This window comes from Capsicum annuum, chromosome 5, assembly GCF_002878395.1.
Source record: "Capsicum annuum cultivar UCD-10X-F1 chromosome 5, UCD10Xv1.1, whole genome shotgun sequence".
Lineage (NCBI taxonomy): Eukaryota > Viridiplantae > Streptophyta > Magnoliopsida > Solanales > Solanaceae > Capsicum > Capsicum annuum.
The window spans coordinates 215,128,451-215,139,885 of record NC_061115.1 but is presented as its reverse complement, the minus strand read 5'-3'; the positions used below and the strand labels follow the sequence as shown (position 1 = coordinate 215,139,885).

The window sequence follows — 11,435 nt, the reverse complement described above, 5'->3', positions numbered from 1 at the left end:
GAAATAATACCCACGAAAATACCTGAACTTTAACCAAATTTCCAGTGGAGCATACTGAACTTTGCGGGGGTCTTATTACCCCCCTAGACTTTATTTTTGTATTTTAGTGGCATATATCGGCTAACTTTTACATGTGCGTGTAATCACCGACGTTGAGCACGTGAGAGTGATTAAAAAACGTTATAAACCTATTTTTTTGATACGTAAATTTATAAATTTGGGTTAGATTCATTTAGTTGTTTAATTTAACCAATTTAAGGAGAGGTAAATCTCCTTCTTCTACTCTACTACCTTTTCCTCTTAATTCCTGAAGATAAAATTTGTGCATTGATTTTCTTTATTTTCTTTGGTAAATTTCTGACTATTTTCTAACTTCTTCTCACTATTTTCATTAATTTTTAATTTTTGATTTTTGAAATTAGTTTTAGCTATGAAAGATGTAAAATTGGATTTGAATAATATTTGTTTAGACAAGGAAGATCCAATATTGAATGCAGAGGTGCGATGCAATTATGGTCTCTTACTCCATGATTTTGGTCTTGCCCTTATTATGGATCAAACAAGTGTAACTTTTTCTTTGGAGGGATGGTGTGGTTGATGAACGATCTAAGTTCATTATTCCAAAGTTGGTGAAAAAAGTGAAGGACATAAATGAAATGTTGAAGATAATGAAGACGACGGAAGATTCAGTTAGTGCTTACAGTGATAGGGAAATAATGGAGATGGAAGCTGAATTTGTATTCACTCAAATAGAAGAACAACATAGCTCGTTTATTAAGATGAAAGACGAGATGAAAAATACACCACAGAAGACTATAGAAGTGAAGAAGATAGAGAGCTTTAGTAGTATTTTCATGGTGTGTTTCTTCATAATGTGTATTGCTATATGGTTCAAAATAGCCGGTTGAAGTATTTTGTGTAGTGTTAGTAGTGTTTGTTGTATGGTGTGGTAGTTTGAACTTGATTCTCCTATGACAGTGTTTCTTGTATGGTGGTTTGAAGTTGATTTTATTGAATGAAATCTCTTATTTCAAACTGATTGTTGGTTTTGAGTACTTGTTTGTTTTGCTCATTTTGTTGAGCTAACTTCATTATACTTGTTTGTTTTGCTCATTTTGTTGAGCTAAATTCATTATTCCAAAATTGATAGAAAAGAAAGAACACAACCACAAAGGATAGATACAAATTTATAGATCCCAATATTCAATACAATAGAACAAAATCAGTGCATAACTGTTTGAGATGCAACTTGAACTTTCAAGTGCAATATATACTACAAAATAACTGGACAAATGTCTGAGATGCAACATTCTAGTGCATCATAGAACCTTCACAAAAAATGATCTTGTCAAAATAACCTACCCCAATTTACAATACAACATCAGTTTTAGTTTCAAAAACTATCAACATTTTAAAACTACTTTCATTGTTGCTTGGATTGTGATGAAGTCATTTTCTGTCTTTTGTTGATTCTCATCTCATCTCTCATCACTTCAAGTTAGTTTCCAATCATTGCTTTTTTGCCCCTCCACCTTACTCCCGTTTTTGGTTTGTAACCAAGGTCCCCAGTAATATCAACAAATCTTATAGGATGTGTAGAACCAGTATGTATTATCCTACTACTTGGAAACCCAGGCTGCAGACAAAGAAAGAAAGAAAGAAAATTATACATATATAAACATCTAAAGACAAATTAAACTTAAATTAAATCAACTAGCACTTACATTATATGTTGTGAGACCATTTTCAGCAATCAAAATACCTATTCCAACTGTCTTTGGCCTTTTACCAGTTGAAACATGTGGATTTAGTGGAGTATGAATAGGTGAAGCAGATGGATTTGGTGGATCATAAACAGGTGAAGTAGGTGGATTTGGTGGAGCATAACTGGTTGGATTTTCAAACCACTCATACAAAGGTGTCCTCCTTGACACTCCTATGTCACTAAGAGGTGTTATTCTTGGCCTTCCCCTACCTCTTGTAGCTACTGCAGCAGCTGCAACATGTTCAAAACCTCTTCCCCTTCCTCTTGTAGCTGCTGCAGCATGTTTAACACCCCTTCCTCTTTCTATTACAGCTGCTGCTGTATGTTCAACACCTTTTTTCCTTTCTATTGAAGTTGCTGCAACATGTTCAATACCACCTCCTCTTTCTCTTGCAGTTGCTGCAATATGTTCAACACCCCTTCCCCTTTCTCTTGCAGTTGTTGCAATATGTTTAACACCCTTTCTCCTTTCTCTTGCAGTTGCTGCAACATGTTCAATATGTTCATCAACCCTTCCCCTTCCTCTTATAGCTGCTGCAACATGTTCAATATTTGCATCTGGTGTAGCTTGTCCAGCTGGTGCAGCAGGTGTTGTCTTTCTAGGCCTTCCCCTAGGTCTAGGAGGTACATCAGGATTATAACTTATTTTTTTAGCCTTCCGGTAGGTCTAGGAGGTGCATCAGGAGTAGTAGTAGGAGTGTTTCTTGGCCTCTCCCTAGGTCTTGAGGTACTTGGTACATCACTTGGTCCAACATTAAGAATACTTGATCCAACAGAATCCTATAAAAATAGTTGAAGCAGTCACATATTCAAAAATAATTAGGCTACAAATAAATAATACAAGTCATTTAAAGTTACACACCTTGAAAGGACAGCCTCTTTTGTTGTGATTTTGTCCATGAAGGATGCTACAAGTCATGTAAAACTCTTTTCATGACATCTTTCCATACTTTTTGGTCTGATAAAACTGTCTATTCCTTCTCTTCTTTGGCCTACCAGGCATAGGAACAACAACTGGAGGCTCCACATGAGGATTTGTTGACTATGGACACATGCTCATGTTGGTCACTGGTTGAATGTAGTGACAATAAGTCTTGAGATAAGTCTCCTCACTGTAATAGCTATTAACAAAATCAATTGGGTCCAATTTCTTGTAGAGTATGGCTGCAGTCCCATGTGGACATGGTATTCCCATAAGCATCCAAGATTTAAAGTTGCATGTGTTATCTCTCAAATCCACACTATGTATATATGGTCCATCTGATATTTTAAAACCTCTCTCTCCATTGAAGTCAATATTACATGTCATTGACTTCTCAGTGTTTTTTTCTAATACTCTCAAAGCCATTAAAGATATTTCAGTCACCCATGTTTCTGGAAACTTTGTGAATTCTCCTAGTCTAGTCATTACCTTCACCCTTATCTCTTCTAGCATAGTAATAATTATTTTATGCCTTGGTCCTAAAATCCAGGCATTAAAGCTCTCAGCCATGTTATTATCTATGCTATCACACTTGATGTCAGTTCTAAAGTACTTTTTACACCAACTTTGTACCTTGTAATGAAGTAAATCTGAAACATATCTTCACCACCTAGCATGGCCAATTGGTTTAGATTTTTCTTCATTTCAGCTTCAAAGTGCTTCTTGCACATTTCTAGAACTGATTCCTTCTTTGAAGAGCTCTCCATTTTTTCCCCAATTGGCAAGGATCTGTCTTGCACACATCCTATGCTCTATCTCTGGTAAAAGCTCCATTAATGTTGCTCTAAGACCCTAAAAATCAGATCATAACAAATTACATATTCATAACTACACATAATATTCATTACACATAACTAAATGAAGAAAAAAGTATACCTTTTGCATATCTGAATGATTGTGTAATCTTTATCATTTGTTAATCCCAAATCCTCTATCAACAATTTGACAAACCATGTCCAAGTGTTCTTATTCTCATACTGTACTACAGCCCACGAAATAGGCAACATTTGATTATTATCATCTTTAGCCACAGCAACCAACAATTGTCCTTTGGTTACTCCCTTCAGGAAACATCCATCTAAACCAATACATCTTCTACAACCATCCACAAAAGCTTTTTTACATGCATCAAAACAAATGTAGAAACTTTGAAAAACAAGCTTACAACTATCATCAGAATCCTCAACTTTCACAACACAAGTGGAACCCGAATTTGACCTCAACATTTCATCCCTATAGTAAAATATTCTTCCAAATTATTTCACATGATTACCCATTAAATCTTGAAGTATTTTACCTCTAGCTCTCCTGGTAGTAGTCTTTCCAACATATATACCCAATTCTTTTCTAATCAACTATTGGAACTAAAATATTCTCATGTTTGGTTGCTCACTGATTCTATCTTTGAAATGCTTGTGCACGAATTTTGTATTACACATGGAATTTCTAGTGGTTTTGATACACCTATGCTTAGGACTGTAGGTTTTAATTTGAAAATCATTGGTAGACTTGTTAATACTTGCATATAACAGCCAAGGACACCCTTCCCTATATCTAACCCTAACCTTTTTAGACTTATTAATATACTTCTCTAACTTAACACCTCTTTGAAGTGCATATTTTGTAACAACATCTCTAAACTCATTCACATCCTCAAAAACCATGCCCAGTTGCCACACAACCTATTTTACAGAATCATCATACACTACCTTTCTACTATCTGTTCTTCCTAACCCATCTTCTAAATCAGAGTCCACACTATATTTATCAGAACTACAATACACAGGCTCATCCCCATTAACTTTACCTTTTAAAATTTTATCAGTAATTTTTGTCTCTTCAAATCCTAAATCTGGACCAACTTCACCAACAGGAACTTCTGTAGGGTCATTAGGTTTTCTTTTTCTTCTCTTTCTCCTTTGGTATTTCCTCCTTTCAACCCTCAAATTTATGTCCTCCTCATGCACATCACTTTCAAATTCAGCATCATCTTCAACAAACAGATCTTCATGGTCTGAATCTGATTTATTTTCAGTTGAGAGGTCAGAAGTATCAGTATTTGCAGCCTCAAAAGTAGCTACAGCTTTACCACTAGTTGCAGCCTCACCACCAGCTATAACAACACCAGCAGATGAGGCCTCACCAGGTGCACCTCAGCAGTAGCTGCAGCTTCACCACCAGCTGCAACCTCACCACCAGCTGTAACAACACTAGCAGATGAGGCCTTACTAGGTGCAACCTCATTTTCAAGCTCAACATATGTTGCAGTAGTTGGTGTTTCATTAAAATGACCACCCTCAACCCCTTTTCAACAACCCTATCCCCTTCATGGACCCCTTGTCCCCTTTTTATTAAAAGCAACAAAAGATTCCTCATTGGTAGTAGTGTATTCCAGTAAACCAATGGGACCATCAACTTGATTAAGTTGATCAACCATGTGACAAACGTACACCTCAATAATATCCCTATTTTTAAAGGATTGCGAAATTTTAAAAATATCCCCATCATATTGAAAAGATAACAGAAATTCCATTTTAGGTGGCCTTAGATAAAACGTGCACCTTGTTGTAGCATACTCTAACTCTTTTAAAAAGCCAGTTAGCTCAAAATAAGATAATTTATCCATATCCACATCAAAAATATCTGTGACTTCACCACCCTCATATTCTGGTTTTTTACTTTTACTATTCAAACCACCACCATGAAAATATCTCAGGGTTATATATGTAAAATCACTCATTCCTGAAATTTAGTCACATTCACAACGAGTTATAATTAAGAAAAATTTGATTATTCAAACATGCAGTAATTAGTCACACAGGAAGAGTCAACTTAGATTACAAAAAAGCCCTAACTTATTCATATAAATAAGAATAGCAAAAAACCCTAAATTTGACAAATTACGAAACCACAGACTTGTTGAACAATAACCCTAAAGAAATTGTCATAAAATTTCAATTTTTAAGTTTAGCAAAGCTAACCTTCAAGACTTTTTCAACACCAACACTCTCACAGCTTTCGATACGAAATCACACCTCGAGGAACACCCGAATAGTTGTTAACATTGATCTTGCAAGCAGTTTTTTTTAAAAGAGTGGTCAAAGTGAGAAATGAGGATTAAGAGTGAAAGAGATGATAGAAAATGTGAGGTGTATGTTGAGTATAGAGAAGAGGAAAGGTCCCTTTTTGTTTATTAATTATTTAACTTTTATTACATTTGTGGATAAGTAGGAGTTAAACAAAATTAAATGGGAATTATTATTTAAACGGGCGCGTGTATCCACCGCTATTGGGTTGACTGAGTAAGTGTAAAAGTTGACTGATATATGCCATTAAAATATAAAAAAAAATTCTAGGGGGTAATAGGACCCCCGCAAAGTTCAGTATGCTCCACTGAAAATTTGGTTAAAGTTCAAGTATTTTCGTGAGTATTATCCCATTAAATTACATATGAAAAGATAGATTTTTGTAAAATAATTAAATGAAAATTCAAACTAACAACGGAAAAACATTTAACAAAAATGTGTTAATGGAAAAAGACCAAAAATTAAATAAATCACAATGTAATGAGAGGTGGGTCCCACACAATCCAAATGTCAAACAACAAAATCCTCATATAAGTACGATATGGCGTATTTCATACAAAATAAAAATTTTCAAAATTTTCTATATGTCAGATTAGATATTTGTGTTACGAGAACATATAATAAAATATCCACATATAACATACTTTTGGCTCAAATTTTGAAAAAGATTTTATATGTGTTCTCAAACATTTAATACATAGATAAATTGACGATATAGAATATATCACTTTCTTTAGTTATACACATCAATCTCAATTGCTACATGTGTAACACCCCAGAAAATTTTTTGTTGAAATTTTGTGCGTAAACGTGTTGGGTTCTATCTTCTAGAATGAATTATAAATTTTTCGTGCGGAATGTCTTAGATTATGACCCACCATTACGTAGAGTATCAAATAATATTTCCAACGATATGTGGATCATCCAAAACGGACCCCCGAGCGATGAGTTATGAACATTCCGATCGAACCGTGAATAGTAGTGAGCAGTAAAACGTGCAGGAAAAAGTACTGAGGCCTGACGTATTTTTGCTCAAACTTTAAGTGATCATAAATCCTTGTACATAATTATCTAGGTGATCTAATATATATCAACGGAAAGCTCTGCGAGTCCTCTTTCCAATGAAATTGGTTTCATCCAATTTGTCTATCGGAGCAAAAAGTTATGGTCGATCTACTTCAGCCTATCAAAAGAAAATTTTTGGGTCAACTTCAAACGATCATAACTCCTCGTACACAATGATCTGGGTGAGATACTATATATCAACTAAAAGATATGAGAGTCCTCTTTCTAATGAGATTAGTTTCATCCAATTTGGATATCGGAGTAAAATGTTATGGTTGATCTACTTCAGACTATCAAAACAGTCCACCAAAGGACAGATTCGAGAATTATTTGATTTTTAGGGGCGTTTTGATCATTCTCCCTCACCCAAAATCCGTCCAAACCCTATATTAAAGCCTATTGGAAGCATTATATATTATATTTCATCAAATTCCCTCAAAAAGAAAATCCTAAGCTCCTACATCCAACTTCAAGAACCTCTAAAGTTCACCATTAATTCTGCAAATTTATTCAAGATTCCAAGTTCCTAGTTCAAGAACTCCAAGAACCATCATTCAAAGGCACGATTAACATCTCAAAAATGAGTATCGATCTAAAGTTCATCATTCAAGGTATGTGGGGTTTTTCAACAAGAACTCTCTTTCGTTCTTGTGCCCAAAAGTAATTTTCTTTACAAAGGCATGATTTTTATTTGATTTTTATGAATTTGAAGCATGAACCCATATCTTATGATGATTATTATAAAATCTTGATGTTTATGATTTTGAAAGATGAGTTTACATGTGTGGAGATATAAAGCATGAATCTTGAACGATATTTATCATGATTTTGATATTTGGGTCGTGAATCCCCGTTGGAAATTGTGTTTTTTTGAGAAAGTGTGTGTTATAAGCACGTTGATGTTGAATATTTGAGATATTTTGAATGATTTGACCTTTTGGTCTCAATGGAGTTGTTTTGAACTCGAGTGTGAAAGAAATCCACAACGTGGTTGATTTTGATAGATGGGAAGCATGATGGCTCCCCATGTATATTTATATATTACTGAAATTTTTTTGTTGTGGATTGTCTTTAAAATGATCTGAGCTAAGTTTGGGAGAAATCTTTAGCACCGAGTGGGAGGTATAAAGCGACCATACTTCCCTAGAACTACGTGCCCCCATAGGAGTGAGCCTGAGGATGATTTATATAGTGATCACTAGTTTGTGTGGATTTGATATCGATAGTCCTACTCCAATGGAAAGGATAGGACGGCTCTCCCCAACGTGGGTTGTACGTTGGACTCCATGTAGCTCACATGGTTTATGTCGGTTATAGGATCTCCCAGTGTGTGTGTTTCCTTGTGCCTATGGAGAATGGTGAAGTGATTTGAAAATGGAATTGTGAAAGTTATTCTTTCGAAAGATTTAAATGATATTTACATTATGAGAATCGATATTCTTGATGAACTGAAAGTGATTGATAAATTATATGATGACTCACATGTGTTATTGTACTTATTTCATCCTCTCATGATTATGATGATTTTCTTCGGGCTATGTGAGTCTTTCATACATCCTGCATATTTCTTATAAATATTTATGATGATGATGTTTATACAACTGCATACACCCCCATATACTCGGTTCCTTTCCATGGTACTGACCCATATCTTCGGATGTGGGTTGCATTTTCTCGAAATGTAGGTTCAGGTGCTCAGTTCCAGGTTCGACAGTGATTCTTTGGGCACGTTGTTCTACATCCTCTATTGTGGTGAGTCCTTATGTTCTGAGGACGTGATGTCTGATGATGGTTTCACGAAATTTTTTACATTTGATAACTGAGTATGAGTCAGTTGAGGCATGTCTCAATGGCTCGCTGGTTTTATTGATTTTCTTAGAGGCTTGTTAGGCTAGTATAGATGCTGGGAGTTGGCGAATAAGTCGTATTTTGTTATCTTTCTAAAATTCTTTTATTTTTGGATGATGATTACTCTGTTGATATTTGAGGGTTATTTATGGAAACCCCGTTGATTTGTGTGGAACTGAATGAAAATGGTTCAAAGGATTAGCTTGGGGCTACTTGTAGCCTCAAATACCGTGTGACGCTCCGGGACCCGTTTTCTGGGTCGTTACAACATGTCTGCAGCTGTACAACTTATTAAGGCTAATTATTTAATTAAAAGATGTAATATTTTTTAAATAGTTAATTTTTTTACGTAATAAACTCTCGATGATACACGTAAAAAGCATATGTTAAATTGGAGAAAATGTGGTACTACTTTATAAGTAGTTGAAGTGCAATTAATTGTATTTGGCAAATATTTTTTATGGTAAGGGGCATATAAAGAAGAGAAAATACTCAATTATCCCTCTGAACTATAACCAAAAAGGGTATGACACACCTCAACTTAAAGGGGGCCTCAACTTAGTGCCTATGTGCACACACGTGTGCCTACGCGGACAATTCAGTGTGTTGTGCCACGTATGTGTCATGTAGGCACTAAGAGTGTTAAAATTACACTTTAAATAGTTTAGGGGGTAATAGGACCCCCTTTAAGTTGAGCTGTGTCATAGCCTTTTTGGGTATAGTTCAGAGGGTAATTGGGTATTATCTCTATAAAGAATTTAAAGTTCCTTGTTGAAAAAAGAAATATCAATATCATGACATCCGTGGTTAAATTGAGTTCACTAAATTCCTTGTGTACCATCAATATATATATATATATATATATATATATATGTAAAAGAGATCAATAGTCAATCTCATGTGGCATGCCTTAGAGACCTCTAATGCCATTTATCTATTTTGTGGTTTTTTTGAATTATTTTCTCCTATTTTTAGCTTAATAAATTATTTAAAATTAATAAAAACCATCCATTAATGTCTATATTATTAGAAATTAAATACAATGTGTTTAATAGACAACATGATTATTATCTCATGCTATTAAACTCTTCAACTTCCTCACCTTATTTATCACACTTTTTATTATTTAATTTATCTATTCTTCCTCTCGAAAAAAAATAATTCATCCCACTTTTCGGATTTAAAAATACTTTTATGACAATCTCTCTCTCTCTCTCTCTCTCTCTCTCTCTCTCTCTATATATATATATATATATATATATATATATATATATCTTCTTTCTCAATTTTTTGAGCTTTTTCTTATTCTTTTTAATTTAGATAATATGTTAAAAACTAAAAAATATCTAAAAGTTGAAACTCCCATTTTAACTAAATTTTTAAGAGAATTAAACATGACAATTATGTCTTACTATTATTATTATTATTATCCATTTATACCCTTAATGTTACTCTATCTTCTCATGCCTTTTGATATTCCAAATATAAGTTCTATAAATTTAAACATTTGAATCAGCATTTCTCAATGCACTTTTCACAGTCAAGCATTGGGTCAATATTGGTTGTAATTTTCTTCTAATATTATTTTTTTGTTTACAGATTTATGCTTCTTCATCACTCTGAAAGCAATTATCAAGGTAAATAAATATACTCTATAGACACCTAATTTTGTCCCTCCCGAACACCCATTTTATACATTTTTAGCTCACCTCACCACGTGCCCTCGCTCACGTGATTACATCCCACAAAAATACAAAAAATAACAAACGTTAACAAATTAAATCCCTAACCTTATCCTAACAAACTTTATCCTAATCACCTACCCCTAACCCCACCCCATAACCCATACCCCATGTACCCCTTTTTATTTTTGGCTTCTTTTGATAACAAATCCATAAGATAATAGGAAACAACCTTGAAGATTCCATTTTTCTTTTTCCCAATTTAACAAAAAGAAAATTCACTACATACCAAAAGAGAGAGGGACGCACGACCATCAATATATACTCAGGCATAGACCTCATAATACACGGGTCTCCATCTCCATTTTATACACAGCAACCAACACACACTTACGCACAGAGGAGAATCCATGGAAAATGAATAAGGGGTCGAGCTTTTCCTTCTTCTTTAAAACACACTGAGATCGTGAGAGAGAAAAGAGAAATTGAAGAGATTGGGCGATTGAGAGATGGTGAGAGGACAGAAAAGACGTGAGGGGGAGAGATAAAGAAAAAAACAGAGAGAGGGAATACGACGGAAAAGGGTGGCTGGTCTTTGGGTTTTCTGGTGAAATTTCTCGCCAGAATTGGTATTCCCTTACCGGAATTAGACCACCCGCACCCTCAAAATCTCCGAATTCTCTTCCGTTTCTGGTTCTCCGACAAAATCTCATCGGGAAAACATTGTTTCGTTGACTGCCGAGATCCATCGGAGCTTCAGCGAGTTCGAACTTCACCGAAAATAGTAAACCTGGTGAGACTCGTTTCAAGCTTGGTTCAAAAATTGGGATTTGGGTTTCTATTCGTCTTAACTTGTTCGTCGAGTCCAGTTTCAAATTTTCATTCTCGATACTGAGTTCGAAGTTGAGGTTTTCTATTTTGGGTTCTAAGTCCGGGTTTACTTAAACATTATTATTATCTACAAAATCTGTTCTTTGAAGGTCCATCTCTTAACTCTACTCTTTTAT

At 34.7% G+C, this 11,435-nt stretch overlaps 1 long non-coding RNA gene across 1 annotated transcript in view; it reads right to left on the bottom strand.

The window, feature by feature from the left end:
* Window positions 1-1,172: 1,172 nt before the first annotated feature.
* The window catches only part of LOC124898784, a 40,248-nt gene continuing 29,985 nt past the window's right edge, over window positions 1,173-11,435 (bottom strand). Inside the window, exon 2 of the long non-coding RNA XR_007055559.1 lies at window positions 1,173-1,636. This is a non-coding gene — a long non-coding RNA (uncharacterized LOC124898784). The remainder of the gene's footprint in view (window positions 1,637-11,435) is intronic.